This window comes from Desmodus rotundus, chromosome 5 (assembly GCF_022682495.2).
Source record: "Desmodus rotundus isolate HL8 chromosome 5, HLdesRot8A.1, whole genome shotgun sequence".
Taxonomy (NCBI): domain Eukaryota; kingdom Metazoa; phylum Chordata; class Mammalia; order Chiroptera; family Phyllostomidae; genus Desmodus; species Desmodus rotundus.
Genome location: NC_071391.1, coordinates 33,900,722 through 33,926,904, shown reverse-complemented (window position 1 = coordinate 33,926,904; position 26,183 = coordinate 33,900,722). Strand labels below are relative to the sequence as shown.

Genomic DNA, 26,183 nt, shown 5'->3' with positions numbered 1-26,183 from the left:
AAAACTCATTTATTCCACTACTGATTGTGCTAATTGAAAAGAATTATTTAAAACATTACTAGTTTCTTCAATAGAAGATGAATATGTGTAACAATTTTATCAATGACAAATAACCCAATAATTCCTTTTAAAAAGTCAAATACAAACAGGCAAAATGCCACCTAAATGTCTCATTTATGTACTGAATATAATATTTGAAAACCTTACAAAGAAGGATTTTCCAGATATATTAGCATATTTTAAGTGTTTTCCCTAAGAAAAATATCTGTTGATTTCTGCTACTAATGAAAAAATGTCCAACAGACAATGTAATATTCCTAGTGAATGTCATTTCTTCTAGTTGTTACTGAATTCATTATAGAATCAGTTTAAGGTATAGAGATTGATCATTTTGATAGATTAATGTTTTGTATCTTTATCTTTATAGTATAATGTTGAGTATTATAATTATATAATGTATTGTTGTAAGTATTTTTATCATGCTCTATAATAATAAGCTCATACATTTTGCATTTAAAAGTTTCCTTCTTGTTACTTCCAAAACAAATACTAAGAATAGCACTAAATAGGATGAACAATTTTTAAAAACTATCTCACTTTGCCACTATACATAATAAGATATGGCGGAAGAGCAGTTGAGAAAGGAGGTGTTGGTAGAGTGCATGGGAATAGCAACAGAGGATGTCAGTTTGCCTAGGCAATTAATGACCTAGCATTTGTCTAGACCATGGTCACTCACTGCCTTTGGTCATGAACTAGATCTGATAAGTGTGGTGGTGCACACTTCCTTGCTTTCAGAGTCTGAATGATTTTATTTTGGGGTTAGTTGTTGTTCTTTGTGTTTTAGGATAAGGACAATCTGTCTTGAGTTTTGAGGTTTTCGAAAATGTAAGAGAAAAAAGTCTATATGTCATTAGGCCTACTGCCCATGTGCTCACATACGCATATTCTGAAAGATACTCTCAAAAGTATACAAATCATCATTTATTGTCTGGTAGAGTTTTAAAATTCAGTCATAACTTTCTCCTACTATAAGAAAATGAAATATTTCATTGGTTCAATAAAAATCCAATGCAACTAAATAACACCGTGTCTCCACCTCCCACCTGAAAGGTGCACTCCTGCTGCCATAGCAAAGCTAACTCTATCCCACTCAACTTATGTATGGTTTAAGATGTTGCTTGCTTGCTTGCTTGCTTGTTTTAAAGTAAAGAGAATCTTCTAGTAGATATCAGATACGTCTGAGCAGTGTAGACACAAGGGGAGGAGGGAAACTGATTAAAGTGCCTAGTACTGAGTGTTGAATTCCATGGTGACTGCACAGGGTGACAGAGGGAAGGTCATGTTCATGGCTGCAGAAATCTGGTTTCCACCAGAGAGTACAGGCAAAAGCTGACCTGAGACTGGGGTCTGAGAAACTAGGTAAGAAGCTCAAGCACCAATCTGGGTACAGATAGAGAGGGCAAGGCACTGCTCCTAAGAACTGAACAAGAGACAGCACGAGCCGGCAGATCGGTCCAGGCTCACCCCACAGTGAACACTAGCAGCCCCAAGCGGCTAGGCCTGGAGGGGGAAAACAGTAGCTGCAATCAGGACACAGACACTAATTTGTTGAGCGACCTCTGGGGTGGGGGTGGAAGGAATCTCACAGACAGGTGAACGATCCAGACTAGAAGCTGAAGCCCCTCCCCTAGCACGGATACCGTGCCCAGCCCGGACGGGTCCAACAGGATTCGTGCAGACAGGGGCACTAACATCTCCCCCGCCCCGGGCGGGTGTGGAGAGCAGGTATACTGCCAGATTCACACTGCATCCTCTTTCCTCACTCGGTCTGCACTCTGCCGCTGGTGTCCGCTTTACCCCTCTAACCTGTAGTTCCTCGTCAACCAAAAAACAAAAAGAGCTGAGGAACTGGAAAGGGGAGAGATAAATCAAAGACAAGGCTACACTGTCACAGTCTTCCCGAGTGCAAGAGCCTCCCAGGGCTGTCCTGGCCGTTTCCACCCTTCTTGGGAATCCAGCAGCCCAGAACCGAGCTGAGTGGACCAGGTCGGCCAAGCCCGTGCCTACGGGCCTCGGGCCTCAGGGACGAGGTGCTGAGTGCGCAAGCTAATTATACTTGTGGCATTTGGGCAGCCGACTGTCCAGTGACACCTTACCTTATGAGGAAACGTCAACCCAAGCAACTGTTCAAAACAAAATGCCATCGCGGGATCAGCTTCGCCAGCTCTTGGCCGGTTTGGGATTGCTTTTCCCACAGCCTCTCACACTTAGCAAAAGAATGTGGCCTGAGGAGGCCAGCCGTGGGCGGGCGGACCCGCCAGGGTTGGGGGGGGGATAGGCGGGGCGGTCCTTGCCAGGTGTCCGTCCAGGCCCCCCTTCGCCATGGACCAGCTTGCGGACCCGACCACTTGACCTTTTTATTCACCAAACCCACCTCCTAGAAACAGACTGGGCGGGGCTGTGTCTCTTCTCCTCGCGAGCCGGGACCTGGGCATGTGACTATAAAGGGCAGAAGAGAGGGGACCCTGGGGAGGCGGGGGGGAAGGGGCACTCTCGCATCCAGGCTCCGCTGCGTCGTTGGCCGGGCCGCCCAGCCGGGGCGAAGGGCCGGCCCCTGGAGTGCGCGCCGGGGTCAAGCGCCCGGGACACGGACGTCATCCGAGGGCCCCACTGACAGTGCGGCAGGAGGTCCGGAGCCCGGCCCAGTTTGCCGCCGCAGCGCTTCGGGCCACCTCCAGCCCGAAACTTCAAGCACGGCCCTCAGAGGAGGTCAGACTCACAGGAGCGGCCGGGAACAGCCCATCTCGCTCACAGTCCAGCCCCGCCAGCAGAGTCGTAGACTTATTTTTAGTCCCCAAATAGGGGCAGCATTCAGTATCTGGCGATCCATACGAACAAACGTATTCAAATTTGGTCAGCCTACGAGAGCTTAAATAAAACTCCAAACACGCCGGCAACAACCACCTTTTATCTGCTCTGAACACACCAATTCTCTTTTTATCTTAAAGCTCCGCGGAGCGCCCGGGAAACGGAGCTAATCTGTCCGCCACAGCTGCGGGCCGCTCCTGCCGGCGCCCGCGCACAACCCCAGCAGGCTCTGCACAGGCCCCTTCCCTTCCCGACCAGCCCTTTAAGGGAGGAAGAAAAAAGCAGCTCCCCCGAGAGCGGCCCGGCTCGGGCGAGTGGCAGCACCGCCCCCGGGCCTGCGCCGGCCTCAGAGCGGCGGATCTCGGTGGGTCTGCTGAGAGTGCCGCGGGGGACCGGCCCGGGCCGGGCGCCGAGAGGGACAGGGGGCGCCGGCGGGGCTGCGGGACGCGGGGTGGGGAGGGCGCGGGACAGAGAAGTGCCGGCGACTGTGCGCGGGGCCCCGGGACTCCCAGGCCGAGCCCGCGCCCCGCAGGGCTGGGCGGCCTGTAACGCACGCCCCCGCCGGCCCGGCACCACTGCCCCAGAGTCCCGGGCAAACAGGACCACAGATTAGCACTTGAGTTTCGGATTGTCTTGGAAAGCGGTTTGTTTATTCCTAAAGAGATCATAAAAAGTCATGTTCAAAAATAAGGGGAGAGGAGAGGACGGTAGAGAGCGGAGGGCACCAGAAGCGACTCGCGCGGGGTCCCGGGAAAGTTGCGGCACCGCGGCAGCGGGGTGAACGCGGGAGGAGGAAGCGTTTTCTAGCGACCCGGGTTTTCTCGACGAACTCCTCCCGGGAAACTGCGCCCCGGCGGAGAGCGCTGCGGAGACCCTCGCCTCGCGCCCGCCCTCGCCCAGCGGCAACCCCACAACAGCCGAAGTTTCCAAACCGAAATGGGGGTGGGGTGGGGGTAGCGTTCAGAAGCCCAGAAACCCGCGGGTCCTCCCCACCTCCCGCACTCGGCGCCTGGCTTACACTGAAGCGCTCCGGAAAACTGCGCCTTCGCAGTCAGTCACACGGCGAACCAACCCAACACTTTTCAAGAAAACAAAATAGTCGCTGGGAAACTTACTTTGCATTTAGTCTCTATTCTTTGGGGGGATGCGGTTTAGGTCGGCTCGTAAGCAAAGCTCGTTTTGTCCAGGTTGGATATTGTCTACTTATGGATCAGCCCTTGGGTGAGGGTTTATTTTAATTTATGGCTTATGCATTCTTTTAAGGTCGATTTACATGACCTCCGGCTACAACTTAAGACAGCCGAGGAGGGCACTCCAGTCGTCAGTCGGCCAAACCCACAATTAAAACAGCCCTCCCCCAAGTCTTGGTGTGACTGGGACTCTCCCGAGGTAGACTGGCTGCCTGCTTTTGTCTTTTTCTCTCTCTTCTTTATCCATTTGTCTTTTTTCTTCTTTCTCTCTGTCTTTCTTTTTTAATATCACAAAATAAGATGAGATATCAGTTTGAAAGTTTCGGTGTAACTTTCTCTAAACCCAAGGCTGCCGCGCTAACGAGAGATCCAGCGCTCACAAAGCCCTCAGGATGCTGCCCTCTTGTGGGAGCAAAGGGCATCACCACCCAGCGGTCCCCTCTGAGCGCCCCCCCAAAGAGCACACACGCACATGCTGCGAGAGAGAGAGAGAGAGAGAGAGAGGGAACTACACACGCAGGCACACAAGCTTCTTACATCACACACTTGCGCAAACTTCAATGAGATACCTACCTCAAACTTCACGGAGACCTAAAAATGCACTCTCTAAGCCACCTGACTTCTTTTTCCTGCCATTCCCAGGGAAACAGACTATAACACCTACACGGGGAGGCCGAGGAGGAGGAACAAGGTGGGCCGAGAGGGCGGACAGAGTTCCGGACGAATGCTTAGGATGGCGATAACAGCTTTCTGTTGTCACCGGTTGCGTGGTCTGTCTCACTTCCCCGCCCTTTCTGCCTTAGTGTCCTACGCACAAGTTATCTGCAGCTACAACACGAGTTTTCTCGGAGTGGTTTTCGGGGTTTGGGGGAGGTGGCGAGAAAACCAGGAGCCCACCACTCGGGTCTGTCACCGCCTCCGGAACAAGGCACAACTCTCCGAGCGCGGGACGCATCCTCGGGCTCCGCGCGTCCACCCGCGAGCGGCAGGCGCTCGGGCCCCTCGCTCAGACTCTACCCTCCCTCTGCGCCGGCCCCGCGCAGCGCCCTCCCCCCGCTCCTCCTCCTCCTTCCCCTCCCAGCCCGGCGAGGAAGCCCGCCCGGACCGGCGGCCGCGGCTCCCGGGACCCCGCGCCCTGGCAGGGCTCGCGCGCTCTGCTCCAGCCCCGCCGCGGGTCCTGCCCCAGCCCCTCGGCCCCAGCTCAGGCAAACTAACCCTGCAGCTGCCGGGAAAGGCAGGGGCACAGGCACGGAGGGACGGCGGCCCGGCCCGTAGTTCCCGCCCCTGCCCCTCCGGCTCCCCAACAGGTAGCTCACAAACGGGCCGCGCGCTCTCGCTCGACCTCCCTCGCTCTCCGGATCGCTCGCTCCGTCCCGGTTACCTGGGCGGGCTCCAGGATGGTACCGTGCGGGAGGGCTCCTTGTGCGCTGCGCCGCGGGATTAAATGGCATTAAAGAAAAAGGGAAAGATACAAATAAAAAAAATCTCTTAAGGAAGGGGGGTCGATGCTAGGTCAATTAGCACAGCCCCGGGAGCGAGAGAGCAGAACCCCCCCAGAGCCGCGGCAGGCGCAGCCCGTTAACTGGAGTCTGCGGGGGTGTCCCGCCCCGGGCGGGGGAGCGCTGACCCGCAGAAGTTTGCCGCCCGGAGCCAGGCGGTGCGCGCAGAGCGGGTAGACTAGGGGTTTCCCCCTTGAAACAAGTGAAGGCGATGGTTAGTGCTGTCAATCTTGGCAATCAGTGTGAGCGGCCATGTCGTAAGTATTCAAAGCATTTCCCGTCGTGCAACATCAGAAAGTGAGTGGCCAGGGCATTGATCTGAGCGAGGGAGAGGAGGCAGGGCTCCCCTCCCAGACAACACAGGCAAGATGAGACAAGAGGCGAGGGAGGCAGCGAGCCAGGCAGGGAAGCTGGGAGGGAGGGGGAGGGCCAAGGGAAGAAGAAGGAGGGGAGAGCGGGAGGAACAGGCGAGAGAGCTGGAGAGAGAGGGCAGAGACCGGCGAGAGCGGAGGTTGGGATTGTAGAAAGCTCCTGGGAAGAGAGAGCGAAGCGACTACTAGAAGGAAATTGGAAGAGGACAAAGAAGAGGGAGAGCTGGGGTCAGAGGGGAATGGTGACAAGTATTAGGCGGGAGAGAGGCTGAGGAGTAGAGGACCCAAGGAGCGCTATTAGGACCGGGGTTGCTGGGAGGAGTCAAGAGGAAGGCAAACTGAAGTGGGGAAAAGGTAGACGACTGGGGAGAAAGAAAGAGCAAAGTGAGGGGGTGGGGGAGAAGAAGGTAAAGTCACAGAGGAAAATGTACAGGTGGTAGTTTGTGCTTTGAAAAAAGTTATGTGACAGAGGAAGAATGGGCTGGAGGTTGAGAAGTACTGAGGTATAGCCCTGGACCACAGAAGTGAATCATGAGAGATACAGAGAAGGGGAAGGACAGGGGCTAAAGCAGACCCGAAAGAAGGAAAGAAGGGTGAATATTAGATGAATAGTAAGAAGGATGAAGAAAAATGAAAAAAGAGGAGTGGAGGAAAGAAAGAGGTGCAGGAAGCAGAAATGATGAAAACATGCCGCTTAATAGTAGCTCAGTAAATGAGAGAAGAGTAATGTATGTTAAAAGATGCGGGAGGAGGAATTGAAAGGAAAAAAGAAAAAGCAATTGACATAAGAGATTCTTGGCTTACGTAGGTGGCAATGTTCTGGAGGCCATGTGGATTATGGAGTTTATGGATGAAAATTATTATAAGTAACAAGACACACAAACTACCAAAGAAAAAGTAGTCATACCTTTACAACAATAAATCAGTTCCAGTGAATTATATGGATAAGTGTGTGTTATATGAATTGGGTGGGGGATATATGTGTATTATCTCAACTTTGTATAGGAATAGATTTGAAGAAACATTTCAAGAGGGGTGGCTTGGAAGTTATAGAAGATGAAAAGAATTTCAGTCACCCAGGGCAGCATGTAAAACTCCATAAGTCAGCTGTAGAAAATTAAGTTAATAAAAGACCCCCCCAAAAAAAATACAAGAATTAAAGATTCTTTAATGCATGTGTAGGATACATAAAAAGATTTGAAGGGTACAGGATGCCCCACAGAAACAAAGACCTGGAAGTTTATCTCAGTTCAAAAAAGCTGGGGGACTGGAAAGGGAGGGAATAATTATGAAGTCAGGTAGTAGAGATGCAGCATAAGAAACATGAGAAAACCAGCTTTGACAGTAACAGACACAGCTAAATACAGGCAGTGTGTACGAGGTGAGGTTGGCCTGCCTTAAACCAGGCCCAAAGAAAAAGACTACATTTCAGAAACTGTGGTCAGTGGAGAGTCAAAATCTCATTAAGTTTAAAAACTTGAGAGGCTCTGACATACTAGCGTAAGGTTTGTAGAAGAAGAAGTCCCTACTCTGTAGAAACTGATATGAGATGACCACTTTGAGACACTTCATAAACAGACACTTTGTGAAAGGAGATACGGACCAGGAGAGAGGGGTCAGGATTTATGACTAGAAACACCAGAATATTCATGGCAACCTAAAACTGCATTTTGAGGAAGACCTCCCACAGATTAAGCGATAAAAGATAAAGGGGAGAAAGCCTCACAAAGGAAGATGGAGAGAGGAAGCAAGCATGAAGATGGAACAAGCTGAGGTGTCAGTTATATGCCGGCTTCTTCAAGTACACTCCATGTTCAGTTTCCCATGGTTTCCAGACGAGAAAAGGAAAAGGACAGAAATAAGGGTAGGGATGACCAACTCAGATTAGTGGGACAGAAGGAATAACTAGATTCTTCTACCCCAATAGGAAATATGATGCTTGGGGGCTTTAAGTTAAGGTGACTTGATGACTCTTCACTGAGAGGAAAGCTGGTCCCCAAGAGGAAATTTTGTGTCCCCATTTTCCACAGCGACTTTCAGGATTGAAAAGTCTGCCTCTAGGCGCCTGGAGGCGGCCATAGAGAAAGCCTGGCACCTTGCATGCCAGCTCCTTCCCGGGCTCCTTTCGAGAACTGTGGCATGCCCCTTCACCTCCAAGGCCCAAGGGGCAAACCCAGACCCATGTTTCTAGCCCAGGCTGGAGCCAGTCTCTTCTGGAATTTGTTTTTGTTTTTGTCTTTGTGAATAGTGTGGCTCGACCCAACGCTTGGATCCAGAGCCTCATGCTCTTCCGCTGCCTGTCCTGGAACTCAACCACAGGAGCCAATCTCTGCAAAGCCTAAAAGACGTCAAAATCAAAAGACCTGCCCTAAAGCTTGTAGAGTTAGGGCAATGAGTAGAGGTGGTACTTTAAGTCCCAAAGCCTGAATCCTCAGGGAAGAGCCACTGAGGACGGTGAAACGCCTGGGACTGAAACGCTGGGGTTCGAGTGGGTTCCTCAGAATTGCTGCGACAAGTTTGGCTTTTCAAGTACCAGCGCATCCATCTCCTTAAATCACACAGCACTCGGGGATCTGGACTAGGGGTGGAGGGGTGTAAGACTGACCCTGTCGGACAACATGAAGGCCACTGGTGAGAGGCGTAAAGGGGGGGTGGAGGCAACGTTATCAAGATCTCTGGTATCCAAGGCCCTAATAGTGGGCCGCGGTAGACCTTCATGGAAGGAGCGACAGGAATCCTCTTTAGATTTTATCTAATAAACTAAAGTAGACAGATAAAGCGGAACCCAGAGCCGGTCACAACATTGATCCCTAAAGTAAGGGAACTACAGTTTGGGGTCTTGGTGCCGCACTTCAGGCTGTGCACGGGGTGACACGTGGCCCTGGGGGCTAGGGGTGTGCCCTCAGGGTTTCCTTGCTACACTCCCGCACGCCTGTGTAACGCAGAGGACCGGGCGAAGAGTGGTGCCACGGGCTTAAGTGCGGTGCTCTCCACCTGGTCCGCATTGGCCTGCGGGCTCAGAAAAGTCCCGGAAGTAGCGGAGCACGACTAGGTACCGCAACCAGATCCCGACGCCTGCCAGCGCACTTTCTGTGGAGGTCAGAGCCCGGTGTGGTGCAAGAACCGGGGCACCGAGGTAGGGGAACCAAGCAGGGAAGGAGGGACGAGAGGATGGGAACTGACTTACCTGCCCGCAGCTGTCGCTGCCTCCCTGCTGTCCCGAGGTCCCTGCGCACGGCAACCAGCAAACGCGACTCCGCTTTGCTAAGTTTGGCCTCGCACCTCCAGAGAAGAGGCGCTAACCCGCAAAGTCAGGAAGCGCGCGGTTCCTGGAGAGAGGTCCCCCTGGACTTGGGAAGGGTAATGCAAGGAATTCTGCTCGAGAAGTTAATATTTAAAGCACCCACGCAAAAAATCATAACGACTGTTTAAAAACCTCAAATTCTCGCTTTAATAGTCTCCTTACACCAGGAGGCGGACGGACAATTCAGATCTATGTGACTTCACCTTAAGGTCGCTAACTTCTTTCAGGAAGGGCTTTATAGCTACTTTATAAATAAGACAAATATCATGTCTTTACTTCCAAAACACGGGGAATGAGAAGTTTTAGTGGAACGAAGAATTAGTGAAAGAATATATAAAAACAAAGGGGAAGAAGTTGAAAACTTTAATTACAGCATGGAGAAAAGTTTTAGCGATTGGTTTCCTTAAACAGGGATAACAAGCATACCAACACTCCAGCAGCCCATCGCACTTCATTTCAGTTTGGTGTAACCAAATAACCCGAACTCCCAAATAACAGTGCCCTTGGGACTCTGCCTCAAGAGGTCGGAACTCGTGTTTCAACAACAAAAGCAAAAAACAAACTGTGAATAATGCTCTGCTTTCTGGAAGACGTCATTCTGCGAAAGGACAAGGCATTGTCCCTCGACTTTAAATGGATAGAGAATAACATTAAATTTCATTTGAATCTGTGCCTCATCCTGTTGGGTAGACCACAGAGGTAGCGACAGTAGCAGCAGCAGCACCGTCACAAAGGAGGTGGGGAAAAGTGGTAAAAATGAATGAACTTTTTGCAAAGAAATATAAAGATAAATCAAAAATAAGTTTTACAGACATGTCTCTCCTGGCTTAGGAAAGTTAATTTTAAATGTGCTCCTGCTGTCTAAGGTGCAAAGCCAAGGGTAGGGGAGTGCGTGGCTGGAATCTGCATGCTGATAAGAGAAGGCTGATGTACTTACAGTGACAGAGGGCAGGCTGCGGGAGAAAAGCTGTTTGTGTTAGCCTGCGAGTTACCCAGGGCTGCAGTGAGAGCAGACGGGAGGAGTGGGAGTGCCAGTCTGCGTACACCTTCACCGCGTCTCATTACATCTGCCAGCCTCTCTCTCCCTCTCTTTCATTTCCACATTCCCTTTGTTCCTGGAAAAAAAAATCTACACGTCACATCAGAGTCCCCAGATGCAGTCTACACCAAAGGAAAAAAATGAATAATTCAATCAAACTGTGCATAGTCTCTAAGGCAATAAATCTATTGCACTTAAAGAAACGAAGGGTAATTACCACCATGGAATTAGAATAAGGCCAAAGATCCAAGATGTCGTTGAGTCTCTGGGTAAACTCTCCGGTCAAATAAAGTTTCATTTATTTAATCATTTTAACATCTCAAATGAAAAGTCAGGGAAAGATTCTCAACTTATTTTAGAAGGATAGTCACTTCCTTTTAAACACATTTTAGAAGGGGGTGAAAAGAAGTGAAGAAAAAACTTAGGACATACTACCCTGCTCAAAAGGCTCCCAAAGGCAGCAGCATAGAGCGGGCACAGACAGGAACCAAGACATTGTGTCCGTGGAGCCAGTACAAGGTCCATTCCTCCACCCACCCCCCAGTCTACCCTCCTCCACTCCCATTTAATCGATGACGACCGTGCTCCTCTCTCACCCACCACCACAGTTAGGCAGGAAGGGAGCTGGAATCTGGGAACTTACCTGCAGCACCAACACCTAAGAGAAATCGCGCGTCCCTGACACCAACACCCCATGCCATCCCCATGCACCCTTCCAGAGTCCCGTAACCATCTACTTCTTCCATCTGCCTCAGGGAAACTGCGAACGGGATTTCCCCCCCACGATTGAATGGAAGCTCTGTACTGTACCGACTTCTGGATTTGCCCTGGGTTGAGTTTAGGGAATGTCTGGAAAGAAAAAGGGGGAGGAAAGAAGGAGGGGTAGCTCAAGCCTTGTCCAAGTTAGTCAGAAGGCTGTGTTAGGCAGGAAAGAGCCTACAGGAGAAACAGCTGGGATGCAGTCTGGCTATGGAAATCTCAGTTCTAGGAACCGTGTCCTTTCGTCCCGGAGGTAAGAATGTGTGACTGTCGCACGTTATTCTTTCGCTGTCTGTGTCTCTCTCCTCCACTCCCAAGGACCCCTCCCTCCCACTCGGGTCTGCGGGCATGCACCCCGGAGAAGGGCACAGCCCGAAAAGGGCTCTGTTTCCAGGTCCCTGCACTCATAAACAGTGGGTGTCACTGAAACGAGATTAGCGAGTCTTCCGCCGCTGGCGGCAGCCTCCAGACCCTCTGTCGGCTGCACGCTGGTCGCGGCATCTCCCGCTGCAGGGCGGTCCGGAACCCCGACCCGCCGGGAAGCCCGGCCTGAGGGCAGAGGTGATGCGAGGGTGACTCGCAGCGTCCCAAACGGGTTCCGCCGAGGGTTTTCCCCCATCACCACCTCCTGCCGCCTCCGCAAGCAGGGATATCTCTCTCTCTCTCTCAATCTTTCTCTCTTTCTCTCTCTCTCTCTCTCTCTCTCTCTCACACACACACACACACACGCACACACATGCACACACTTCCATTCTGGCCGAACTCCTCATCTGAACTCAAGTCCAGCTAACAGTCAATCCCGCAGTCTCGAGAGCAGCGGGAAAACTAGGAGGGAACGAGGACGCTCGGCGAGGGCGCCGCCGCCGGGCTGAGCTTTGTTTACGTGCCTGAGTCGCCACCTTGAGGTCAAGCGGAAGACTGCGCCTGGCTCCCGCGGCGGGGACCGGCCGGCCCGACAGCGGTCCCGCAGCTGGGGCTACCGCCCGGGACCGCTGTACCGGGACGCGAGGGCAGGGTGCGCCGCGACCCGACAAGCCGGCCTGGCACGGCCGGCCCTCCAAGACCCGGGCTGAGACGAGTGAGGGTTCAAACTGCACCCTAGCCGAAACCGATAACCGGGAACCGAGCGAAGGTGCACCCTCCCGTCAGAGTACAAAGCTTCGGGCTAAACAGTCCGCAGCTCCCAGGCAGGCGCTGCTGCCCCGAAACTTCAAGCGCTAACTCCCAGGGCACTGGCAGAGGGTGGAGGCAGCTTCCGAGAGGCTCGGTATCTGCTCCGGTCCCGGCCAAAACCGAGCTCCCGTTTGCAGCGGCCTCCGCTCAGCACCGACTCCGCACTCCCCCGGGTTCCTCTCCCGCTGGCTCTCCACTCTCGGGGCAGGAGACAAAGGGGCGCTGGGGCGCGGCCAGACCCGAAGTCCCGAGCAGGACGTAGGAGGGGAGCTCCCGGGGCAGGGGGCTCCCGGACAAGAACTGCGCTCACACTGTGACACTCGGGCGACCCCGCCGCCTGCTGCCAGGGCTGGTTAGCTCAAAAGTCGCCCATTTCTCAGGAAATCCGTCCTTTTGATGGTCTAACAATGGATTCGGTAAAATAATACTGATTGTTAATTAAACCAGGGGTTTTCAACTTTTTCTCCCCTACCTCTATTGAAAGCCTTTTATAAACACCGTTCTTTTTGTATTCACGCCTTACATTATAAGGATACCAGGCTTAAGAATCTCCTACCTAAAACCTGAAATAACTTGTTTTTGTTCTTTGTTATGCCTGGACACTGCCTCCAAGGCTTGGGGAGGTCCACAAGGCCACTCCAAGTCCATCTTCCTCCGTGAATTGGGCCCCAAGTGTGCCTCCTCAGTCATATCCCTGATACTTGGGTGCGTAGACGTTGTTTAAATGTAATGCTTTACAAAAGGAGAAGAATTGTATCTCAAGAAAAAGGACACTTAGAAACTATCTTGTGTAATCTGAAGCCATAAATCACCTCTTATCCACTCCAGCTGGTGTCTTTCAGTATTTTTGCCAGAATAATAACAATAATAACAACAACAATTAAATTTTAAAGACAACCACAGCAACCCAGTGCTAATAATGGACAACAGGAAATGTCTTTTCAAAGAAGAGAATCAACAGGCCCCCAAGGCAGACCCCATTCCTCTGTTTCTTGCCACAGCCTAGCAAATTTACATTGGATTGCTCCTCCACTTGTGCAGAAAACTGAGTGTTATTGAATACAGTACTGAATTTTCCCAGGGAATCCCAATTATAAAACACCTGTGTTAAGTAATGCTATTCTAATCCACCATGAAAACCTTAAGTATGTAATAGCCCTCAAATCATCTCATTTCTTAGTTGCAGTGGGGTGGGTCAACCTCATGGAAGAACATTAGACTTGGACAATGCTCCCCTAGAGCCTTGTCTCAGAGCGGCCTTGGTTTTACCATATCTAATCCTAGCAGTTCATCTTCTCTTAAATGGAAGGATATACATATGAAGCCTACTAGAACTGACAGAAGCTAAGCCTGGGTAGAAACCTCATTTAAAGAAAAATCAAATCAAAGGCCAATGACTACAAAACTAGAGCACATGATCTTTAAATCAAAATCCTAACAACATGGAAGAAGTTCTCACTTTTCTGTATATTTGCTTCACTTTACTATAAATAGAATATCAATGGCCAAATATAATGAAATAAAACCACCATAAGAGGAAAGGGGTAGAAACCAGAAAATTATAAACCTCTATCAATTCTCTCCAAAAATCCACAGCAGACCTATTTTTAAATTCCAGACCCTAATATTTTTGTAATGCTATCTGAAATAAAATTATTTATTACAGAAATGATTGTTGTATAGTTTAAGGCTGCCAAAACTAATGCCACCAAAAGATCTAGATGCAAAGTGAAATGTTTATCATCATCCAAATGTTTGTGTTACAGTGATACACAGAATTATATCTCTAACTAAAAGTAATCTAGATAATTACATAGGTAAGCATGTATATCACAAAAACCACAGAAGGAAAAAATATTATAAAGAGTTAGAGGGAAATTCAACCACAGAAATAAACTTTATTCACTAAAATTCAAAGTATCCCACAGGATAGCATCTGAAATATTGTGTTACTTTTTTGTTATCAAATAATATTATCAAAGTATTTGCATTCTTTCATATGTGCTTCTCTCTATTTAAAGAAACACCTCTTCCCAAATATGAGGTTTACAATTCACTGAGATGACTACCATTTCATTCATTAAACATTTCATATATCATATAGATCCATTCCAGTGCCTAATAAAAGACAAGCAAGGGACACAAAAATAATGCTGTAAAACTGCTCACTGATAAATATCAAACAATAAAACAATAATTTACTAGTATCACTAGTCTTTAAAAGTTTAATGGATTTACCTCAGACACTTTATGTTTTATATATTGTATTAGCATTGTTTTAAAAAACTGAAGTTGACTAAGTGGTCTAATTTTAAAATTTGTTACCTAAAAATCTTTCTTCCAAATTTCAGATTGCTATTTTAAATGTTCTAAGTAGAGGATTTCTTTTGTTTGTGTGTGTTTTTAAATATCAAAATTAAGTTGAAGGCTTTTGCTTATTTTCCACATTTTTATGCTCATTTAAGTATTTATTGAGATCCTAACATGTGCAAAGCAAATAATTATGTTAACTAAGGATCCGTCTTTTGCACTATTATGATTTAATAAATATTAATTAAAAGCCTATTCACATATACTGAAAATTAATATTTTAAAAGTAATTATTGTTATAGGTCCTTTTCAGTTAGGACACAATGTACTATTGCAAAAGCCTTCTTAGTATATCACTGCCAGAAATACTCCATCAACATTAATGGCTTGATTGTTGGAACAGAAAAAGCCTGAGAAAGTAAGCATATATTTCCTAAAGAATAAAAATGGCAAGAGATTTGGAGCTCTGAATTAATTGTTTTTTCAGGGGGTGGGGCTAACAAATACCTTTTCCATATAATTTCTTTCAGTGCACATTTCAATATGGAATATGCCCAAGAAAACTCTAAAAATGATTTGAAAAGGGACACTATGTTTAAGTCTATATTTATCATGCATCTTTTTAGTTATAATATAGCCTGTATTGCTAATAATTTCAATTAACCACTACAAAGCAATATCCTCAAAATATCTATAAAATCATTATAATCCTAAAAGTAATTTTTAGAAAATAAATGAAGGCAGCATGTACTTTTGAATGATAATGAAAGATCTAAAGAAGAAAAGATAAACATATACAACTTATTCTTCTTGATAAAATTAAGAGGATTCCAAAGAAGCATTTAAATCTCCAGTTTTCCTAACAATTAACAATGAAAAACAGATGTTTACAAAGCTGTTTCATATGCTGTCTTAAAAGACAATAAAAGATGGTTTGTGGATAGTAAGAAGGAAGAGCCAGATAACTGCTTGCCGGGTGTATATTTAAAAAGCATTTTCATTGGCTTAGTTATTGTTAATAGTGAAAGAAAACATTTTGTGCTGCACATACTGTATGACTGTGACTATAAAAAAAACTGCCATCATAAAGTCCTCAAAAACTCTTAAGATGTAATTTTCAAAGATAATAATAACACAGAATTATTTCACTTCTCTGAATGCTACCCATTTGCATACCAGGACTGTGTACAATATACTCATAATGCACATTCATAATAACAAGGACTTCTTAACACTATAACAACAGCATAAGATCTGTGCATTAGACAATCTATCCTACCAAGTTTTACTTATTTGGTGTGACAGTACAGTCTGAGTAAACCAGGTGTTAGATGTCTACACAGTTGAAGACCAGCCACATTAACCACTAAATTACCATTGTGAGAAAATGTAACAACAAAATTGAAAATCACGTGATCCTGCAAGGAAATAACATTATCCAGTAGTATCTATCTAGTATTGGAAAATGTCAAATAAATGTTTTAAAAGTTGTATGTCACAATTATGGGCCTATACTACAAAAGAAACCACTTAAAATATAACTGATGTTTAATTGTTTTTGATACTATTATTTCTTGAACCACGAACCATACTAGGCACTTTAAAATTGTTTAATTGTTAAATATTACTTTGGAGGCTTTTATTTTCTGAAAGTGAATCTGAAAAATGAATCTTCTTTATGAAGCATTTATCTCCTGCCTACATCTCAGTTACTGTGCATTGGTATCTACTACAGCAGTGGCCCCCAACGTCTTTGGCACCAGGGACCTGTGTCATGGAAGACAGTTTTTCCACTGACAGGGATGGGAGGGATGGTTTCAGAATGATTCAAGCACATTACATTCAATGACACCCCCTGCTGTGCAGTCATGGGGGGCGGCAGTCGGGCGGCCGCTCTTCCTAAGAGGCCTGGAGATTAGGGACCCCTGTACTACAGATGCCACATAAATTCTAGTTTGGGTTATTGTCATGTTGTTTCTTGTTCTTATTCAGCAGAGAATAAATTTATCCTAATAAGAAACAGAAATACGGTATTTATATTTCCCAGATGGAATTATTTTCTAAATTTACTCCTGATATTTTCTAATACTCCTGATATAATCACAGTGGAAAAGATAATTTTGAAACAGAGAAGAAAGGTACAATATCGCAACAAGTACAATTTGTAAGAGTACCCATATTGGCACAAACTGTGCAAAAATATCTAATCAGAAAAAATTCCTGAATATATTAAGACATTTACATTTTTTAATTAAAATTTTGTTTAATATGAAAAATGCAACAGAAGATAATTACTTATCCTTAGAATTTTATTACATATTCAATAATCCTTGGCATTTATTAAGGTGAATATTATTATTGAAATTGAACATATTTACCATGAAGCTTCAATTATCTCCCAGATTATAATAAGGTATGAAACATATTCATGTAGTTGACTTCATTCAATTAAAAAAAGTTTTTAAAATGTAAGTTGATTATGTACATGAACATTACAATTTATATTAGGAGCATGACACTAAACACAAGGAACAAAGAAACTGTCTTAAACCAGCTACATCTGGGTCCTTGGGTTTATGTTAGTTAGAAGACTGTTAAAATCAACAGATTTCTATTACCCTGCCCTTACAACTCAGGTTTAACATATTATATAACAGGGAGAAATCTGTAAAATGGCTTCAAAATCAATACCAATGCAAAATTTCATCTATATTTTCAGTTTTATGGGTGAGATTCCAATGTTTTTGCTCCCATTCTCTCTTTAAGTAGTTTTTTTAAAAAATAACATTTTATCCATTAATGTTTAAGAAACAATTTTACAAAGTCAATGAGAGGTTTAATTTTATCACTGATATTTTCTTATGAGCATTATCTGTTTGGACATGATGACAGAGAAAATTGCAAGGACTTCTGGGTGACAGGAAGTAGAATACACTGTAATCATCAGCAGTGGAAAACTCCGAAGTGCAAGATGTACTCAGGTCTTCAGCAAACTCAAGAAATTATATTTTTTATAAAATATTTAAAAAATTATATTTTATATTTATAAAATATAAATAAAATAGGATTTTATTTTAAAATTTGTTTAATATTTTATTTATTTATTTTTAGACAGAGGGGAAGGGAGGGAGAGAGGGAGAGAAACATCAATGCGTGGTTGCCTCTCGCGTGCCCCCTACTGGGGACCTGACCTAGTCCACAACCCAGGCATGTGCCCTGACTGGGAATCCAACCAGCAACCTTTTGGTTCGCAGGCTGGCACTCAATCCACTGAGCCACACCAGCCAGGCCAAGAAATTATTTTTAATATGAATAAAACTGGGGGGGTTAGATACTCAAATTGTTTACTTTTAATTTTTAATCTTTTGACCCATAATTTGAGCAATTTTGTAACTTTCCCAATATAGAAATATAAAATGAAGGTGCAACTCACCTTTCCTGAAATAGGGTCACATTGGTTTGATCTGGGAGTGTATGTATAGGGCCTGCTCATTTTATTTAAATTCATTAACCTTTTTGCCATAATTTTTCTTGAGCTACCTTAATCATGACTATCACAATTTTGTGGACTTGTTCTTATTTTTAATATTTCCCACTGTTTCATAAATTACTTCTGCATACTTATTAAAAATACTATTTCACCATGACCCATGTGGCTCAGTTGGTTGGGCAGCATCCCACAAAGCGAAAGGTTGCAGGTTCACTTCCTGGTCAGGGCACATGCCTGGGTTCATTCCCTTCGGGTGAGAATGAGAGGCAACTGATTGATGTTTCTCTCTTACATTGATGTTTCTCTCCCTCTCTTTCTCCCTCCCTTCCCCTTCTCTAAAAATAAATAAATAAAATCTTTTTAAAATATCTTTAATACTATTTCTCTTTTATCTTTTGACAAATCTGAGCACCTGAAATGTGAACTTTCTCATTCTGATGTCATCTGTGTGCCTATATTTGGAAAAGCATGCAATCTGAATTTTTTTCTACCAAGATGAACAATTGGAATCTTAAATAACATGTGTCTTGCAATTAGCAAACTTGTTTCTGATCTATCTGTAGTTAGTATTTCACAAAGTTATACATGCAACAACGAATATTCTACTGCTCCACAGTTACACAAGGAGTGCTCATGTGCTCCTTATAACTATTTTGTGGTGTCCTTAAGTAAACTAAAAGTCCTAAAATGAGCTAAGAACAGTTTATCAAAGCAACAACCAAATGTTCAAGGCATGGGTGCTAAGATCTAAAAAGAGTAAAAAGAAGAATCATGGTATCTGGATTCCGTGAGCATTGAGTCCACAATCATCACAAGTCATTCCAACAGATGCATTAAAAGATGCATCAGACACACTGAAATGAACTGTCATTCAAATGCCACAAATACAATCTAGAAATAGTGGGAGTATTATCTCAGTTTTCCAGAGGGTATAGGGTTGTACATAAATAGATGACCTAAAATCAGATTGTCTTAATATTACAATTTTGTTCTCACTGACTATGTATAGATACTATCCTAAATAAGCAACTAGCATATAGTTTAATAATCAGATTCTGAAACAATTTATAGAAATCATTCAGCTGCAGAATTTTGAAGTTTATAGTACCCTTTAACACATCTATTGATAATCCTACATTTTAAGTCATTTGTATGTCCTAAGTACTACTTCTACATTTACTATTGAGAAAATTAAAGCATCTTATAGGAGGCATTCTAAAAACGCCTATACCCAGAGATTCCCATGAAATTCAATCACACAAAAAAAATCAGATATCTTGATATTTCTTTTAGAGCTGGTGTTATTTATCCCAATGATTCTTTTTTTTTCTTTTTGTCCAAGATCTGATTTATCTTAGGCCCTAAAAATATACATATTTTCACTTATTTATTGTTAGGAACTGCCCTGCCTGGTTTCAGAAGCTATAAACCCCCATGGCGAAGGCTGAGTGAGAGACCTTGGGACCATAAGCCATTAAGGAGACAAAGCTTATTATCTCCCTGGCAGGGGCGCCACCTCTGCCCACTTTACTTTACCCTGCTTGGCCCCCAGTGCATGACCGGTTAGCCAATGATGGGTAAGATTCTTCAAGGGAGGGACAACCTAAGACAGGCACAGTCACAAAGAGGCCCTCAGGGAAGGACTTGGGGGGGCCTATAGAAAAGGGGTGATGGACCCTCGCCTCTCCGCTCTGGCATAGCTTGAGTCCTCATTCTATCTGCAAGAAGTCTCCTAATCTCTTGGCTGCCTTACTTCCCCTGCCTGCCTTAAGCCTGAAACAATGCTGGAGGTTGGTGCGGCCCTATGCTGGAAAGGGCAGATTCCCCAGGGTTATCAGGCCTAAGAAAGAATGCATAAAATCCTGTGAAACTTACTTTGCTAACACCCTCAATTTAAATGAGAAGGGTCCAAGCACGAAATGAGTCTGTTCCCCAAAGTTTTATAGCCCTTTAGTTATCTGACCCCGACTCTAAATAAGCCCTCATAGTTCTTTGAATGTTATCTATTGTTTGATAATTACTGCCTGACAATGACTGAGCTTTACGTATATGCCCTGTACTCCTATGCAAATTAAACCCAATAAAAGCCCATTGAGGAAAAGGCTTCTGGCCCTTCTCCTTTGAGAGATCAGCCACCGTTCCTCCCCAAGCAGATCATGTCTTCGTAGACTTATTTTCATCCATGGCAGCCAGGGGACCCTGCAGGTGGAGCCCCCCCACAATTTATGAAAATCACTGAAAGTATTGCCAGGTCATCTTGTACATACTTTGTTTTTAATTTTGAATTAATTTTAATTTTCATTAAAGTAATGCCTGACAAAGTTAACAAATAAAATTTTACTTAAAAGCCTATGTTACAAAACAATGGGTCTCTACCACAACCTTCCCTATAACTCATTCACATCACCCAAAAGGTATCACTTTCAAGTCTTTTCAATATTTCTTCTGGTGTTTAACTGCATATTTCTGACTAATGTGCTTAGAATCACATTTTAAGCTTTGTACATAAACTGCTTTTTCAATTTAAAAATTTTAGACATTTTCTATTGTGTTCTTGTTGTGGCAGGAGGGTATTTAATTCTTAAAAATCATCTCTTCCACCCTCCCAATATAATTATATAACAGCTCTTGGCTTACAACGTCACATAAAATAAATTTTGTTCATGACTAAGCCAAGTAGATTACTATAAATAAGACAAGGCCTGTCCAGAAAAAGCCCAGCCATTGTTAATATAACAAGAACAGTTTGCACAACATCAATGTAACCTGCCAGCCAAGGAGAGTGGACTGGAATGTGCATGCGTGAACAATGACCACTTCACTGTACTAGTCAGTGGAGGTGATACATGCCATTGAGTGAGCACATGTACTGTGTGGCCATCGCTTTCAAAATGACTGAGCGATTACAGCAACAAATTTTGCATCAAATTTTGTGTTAAGCTTGAACATTTCTCCACAGAAACTATTCAGATGATTCAGAGAGCTACAGCTATGGGCAACTGGTGATTAGCAGCTTCATCACGACAATAAGCCTGCTCATGCATCACGTCTGGTACAGAGTTTTTTAGAGAAACCTAAAATGGCCTAGGTGACTCAGCCCTTCTATAGCCCAGATTTGGCACCTTGTGACTTCTGACTTTTCCCCAAACTAAAATCATCTTTTAAAGGGAATAGATTTCAGACTGGCAATGAGAATCAGGAAAAATACAACAGGGCAGCTGATGGTGATTGGGAGAACTGTGTGAGGCTCCAAGGTGCCGACTTTGAAGGGGACTGAGGCATCATTATCCTATGTATAATGTTTCTTGTATCTTCTTCAAGAAATATCTCTAGGACTTCCGGACAAGATGAGGCATAGGTAGATACACTTTGCCTCCTCACACAACCAAAAGGACAACAACAAATTTAAAAACAAAAAACAACCAAAACTGCCAGAAAATCAAACTGTATGGAAGTCCAACAACCAAGGAACTAAAGAAGAAACATTCATTCAAGCTGGTATGAGGGCAGAGGCGGGCAGCCAGAGCAGAGAGGATACGTGGCAAGGCAGCGGCTGGTGGTCCCACATTTGCAAGCAGATAAACTGCGAGGAACAACTGGGGAGCGAGACAGACCACACAACTTAGGTTCCAGCACAGAGAAATAAAGCCTCAAAACCTCTGGTTGGAAAAATCTGTGGGGGTTATGGCAGCAGGAAAAACTCCCAGATTCACAGGAGAGTTCGTTGGAGAGACCCATGGGGTCCTAGAATGTACAAAAGCCCACCATCCACCCGAAAATCAGCACCAGAAGGGCCCAATTTGCTTGTGGGTAGTGGAGGAAGTGACTGAAAGTCAAGAGAGAGCTGAGCAAGCAGTAATGTTACCTCTCTGACCCCTCCCCACATACAGCACCACAACGCAGCAATGTGGGTTGCTCCGCCCTGGCGAATACCTAAGGCTCTGCCACTTACAACATAACATATGCACCAAGACAAAAAAATATGGCCCAAGTGAAAGAACAAATTAAAGCTAAAAAATTAGAACTGAGTGATGAAGAGATAGCCAACCTATCAGATGCAGAGTTCAAGACACTGGTAATCAGGATGCTCACAGAAACGGTTGAGTATGGTCACAAAACAGAGGAAGAAGTGAAAGCTATGCAAAGTGAAATAAAGAAAAATATACAGGGAACCAACAGTGAAGGGAAGGAAACCAGGATTCAAATCAATGGTTTGGAGCAGAAGGAAAAAATAAACATTCAATCAGAACAAAATGAAGAAACAAGAATTCAAAAAGTGAGAAGGGCTTAGGCACCTCCAGGACAACTTTAAACATTCCAACATCCAAATCACAGGGGTGCCAGAAGGAGAAAAGGAAGACCAAAAACTGAAAAGTTATTTGAAAAACTAATGAAGGAGAACTTCCCCAATCTGGCAAAGGAAATAAACTTCCAGGAAGACCAGGAAGAGAAGAGAGTCCCAAAGAAATTGGACCTGAGGAGGAACACACCAAGGCACATGATAATTATGTTTACCCAAGATTAAAGAGAAGGAGAGAATCTTAAAAGAAGCAAGAGAAAAGGAGACAGTCACCTACAAAGGAGTTCCCATAAGACTATCAGAGGATTTCTCAAAAGAAACCTTGCAGGCAAGAAGGGGCTGGAAAGAAGCAATCAAATTCATGAAAGGCAAGGACCTACATCCAAAATTACTCTATCCAGCAAAGCTTTCATTTAGAATGGAAGGGCAGATAAAGTGCTCCCCAGATAAGGTCAAATTAAAGGAGTTCATCATCACCAAGCCCTTATTATATGAAATGTGAAAGTTACTTACCTAAGAAAAAGAAGATAATCAAAATATGAACAGTAAAATGACAACAAACTCACAATTATCAACAACTGAACCTAAAAAAAAAACAAAAACTAAAACAAACTAAGCAAACAACTAGAACAGGAACAGAATCACAGAAATGGAGATCACATGGAGGGTTATCAGCAGGGAGGGGGAGAGGGGAGAATGGCGGAAAAGGTACAGGGAATAAGAAGCATAATTGGTAGGTACAAAATAGACAGGGGGAGGTTAAGAATAGTATAGGAAATGGAGAAGCCAAAAACTTATATGTACAACCCATGAACACGAACTAAGTGGGGGAATGCTGGTGGGAGGGAGGTGCAGGGCAGAGGGGAATAAAGGGGAGAAAAAAGGGATAACTGTAACAGCATAATCAATAAAGTATATTTAAAAAAGAAATATCTCTATATTGCATATTACATCACTGGATACCTTCTGGCCAGACCTTGTACATGTCATTTCTTTTATTGTTTTTTTTTTGTTTTTCCTTATTAAAAGCTTCGTTTATAAAAATTTACTCTTTTTTATGGACTTAGATTCACTTATTCCACATTTGTCCCTATCAGAATTATTTTCCAAATTGTCAAATATATAAGGTAATAATTTTTTCTTGGCAACGGTAGTGGTTGATTTTATGCGTTGACTTGACTAGAACACAGTGCCCAGATAGCTGAGTCAAACATTATTCTGGATGCTTCTGTGAGGGTGTTTTGGGATAAGATTAACATTTAAATGGGTGGATTTGAGTAGAAATGACTCCATTAGGTGCAAGTGGATGAAGACCTGAATAGAATAAAAGGACTAACCCTCCTCTGAGTAAGGGAGGATTCTCCAGCAAACAGCCTTCAGACTTGAATGGTAACATCAGCCTTTCTGAGTCGCCAACCTGCCGGCCCACCCTGCAGATCTTTGACTTGTCAGTGTCCACAATCTCATGAGCTAATTCCTTACAATAAATCTCTTTCTGTATATATATAATCCCATTGGCACTGTTTCTCTGGAGAAAAATGACTAATGTAGAAACCCTGTATTTCCATTCAAATTCAGAATGTTTGCTCTCTATGCCTTACATAATAGTCATCCTGGTATATGCGTTTATGCTTTCTTGTGTTGGGGCCTCTGGTTTTCTTTTTCTTGTTTTACTTATGTCATTTTATTGGAGCACATTCTCTAGTAACTTCTTCAATAAAAAGGATGCATGAGAAGTAAACGCTAGTTGTTGCATATCTGAAAATGTTATCTCTCTCATGACATTCAATTGATAGTTTGATTTGGTATAGAATTCTGGGTTGAAATCATCTCTCCTCAAAATTTTTGAGCAATATTTCATTGTATTCTGGACTTTGGTGTTGATATTGAAATGTCTGTTTCTTCAGCTTATATGACCTACATTCCCCACCCCGCCTGGAAGCTTTTGGGATCTTATTGAAGCAGGGTGCAGCCAAGAGGAGGGCCCCAAGAAGGGATTTGTAATGGGGTGCAGGACTCGGGGTGTCCAGGAAATATTAGAAAAATGTGTATAGGATGTCCTCACCCCCACAGGCCTGAGCCAAGGGGGATGGGACACATGGAACAGGGCCATTCAGAGCTGTTTTGGGTAGCAAGAGCTTTGCAGCTAACCCCTGGCACAGTCATTTAACATATCTATAACCTTTAACTGGTTTCATGGATGTGTTAAGTAGCTGTGGCCCTGCTTTGAGCCAGGGAGATGGGAGTGACTTCCACCCAAGGTGGGACTGGGAAGCAACTCCCCCTGGTTACAGGGCCTGCGTGAAAGCTTGGAGATGATTGGCTCCATGCCATAGGGCCACACCTGCCCAGACTTACTATGGCAGCCCAGTAAAGCTGGAAGAATACAGGGATGCTAGCAGGTGTAGCTGACTGTAGGAGGAGTCAGAAATAGGGCTGCAAAGGAAGATGGGCACTGGGATTTAAACCTAGGCCCGGCAGCCATAGAAAGAAGAGACCACGCGGCTTCAAAGTAGTGGGGAGGACCACAAGGTTTTAGGAGAGAAGAAGAGACCACACGGCTCTGAAGTAAATGGGAGAACCACGAGGCTCTGAAGCAAGTAGATAGATAGAGGTCCATGTGGTTCTGAAGTGGGGAAAAGAGACCCCGCGATTCTGAGGGAAAGGAAGAGGACCACGAGGTTTTGGAGTGCTTCTTCTTGCCACGCGGCTTAGGCAGCAGGAGAGACTTTGCAGCCATAGAGAAAAGGGAGAAAGGACTCTTGCTGCTGGGCCATGAGAAGGTGCCACATGGCTTTGGATTAACTGGAGATCGCAGCAGCCACACAGCTGATGGTGCCGGGAGCCTGAATCACGGACTTCTACTTCTTTTCCTGAGACACGGTACCCCGGACTGGGCACAGGGAGAGGGAAGGACTGTGCATCTGTGGGTATTCTAGAGGACTTTAGTATCTTATTGAAGACATTAGGTCATTATTCTAAGTTTGTGTAACTTTTAAATAAACAATTCCTTTCCTTTTCACCAGTCTCTGGCATTGAGAGACGTCTTTCCTCTGGCGGCGGGCATTGCGAACCTAGCAGGTGGGCGTGGGGGGAAGGAACCTCCAGAGACAGAAAGGCGGAATCCTTTCTGTAATAATTTATCGTGAACCACCCCCACCCCCTTGCTCTGTAACATTATCTCTACCACCATCGTTTAAAAATTTTACAATAACGTACACTGGTGTGGATCTTTCTTCACCCATTTCCCTGGGTACCTGGATGCTCTTTCAATCTGAAAAGCCATGACCTTGTGCTTCGGTCACTTCTCTTGTATTATATCTTTTCCTACCCTACTCCATTTTTCTCTTCCCTTTTCTGCAATGCCTACTAATCAAATGTTGAAACTAAAATGATTCTCAAAAATGCTTACTTTTTCTCCACTTTCCATTTCTTTCATTTTACTCTACTTTATGGATGCTTCTGAAAACGTTTTCTTCCCCTAATAAAAGGACACAGCTTCCTGAATAAAAGATCTTTTGTCACTGCACCTCCCAACTTTCTATGTTTAAATGTGGCTGTGAGGCCTGGAGTGGCGTGGTTGTGATGCCTGAACCAACTTAAAATCATGAGGCAATACACACAAAATTTAAAGGGTGACGAAACAATTCAAAACTAGAACTGTTCCGGGTACGTATCAAGTACTGGCGCAGATGCGCCAGATGACGCAGATCCCGGCCGCAGGATCTGCTGTTGTGGCCGCAATATACACATACACAATGGACTACAGAAATCCGGTGGAGGAAAAGGGACTGCACAGCCACTCTCTCAAGAGAAGAGCGCCTGTGAGCGCCTTGGCCACTCCCTCAAGAGGAGAGCACCCGACCCTTGCCTCAGG

At 44.8% G+C, this 26,183-nt stretch overlaps 1 protein-coding gene across 5 annotated transcripts in view; it reads right to left on the bottom strand.

Moving 5' to 3' along the window:
- SOX6 (SRY-box transcription factor 6) overlaps positions 1 to 4,285 on the bottom strand; it is a 597,341-nt gene extending 593,056 nt beyond the window's left edge. For 2 of the 5 annotated variants that reach the window (XM_053924605.2, XM_045194160.3), the window contains exon 1: positions 3,987 to 4,285. The gene's annotated coding sequence lies outside the window, so the exon portion shown is untranslated. Of the gene's footprint in view, positions 1 to 2,159; positions 2,349 to 3,986 lie in introns of those variants that run through there. The other 3 variants (XM_053924606.2, XM_045194159.3, XM_024558829.4) reach the window with 2 other exon arrangements.
- Between the last annotated feature and the right edge of the window lie 21,898 nt (positions 4,286 to 26,183).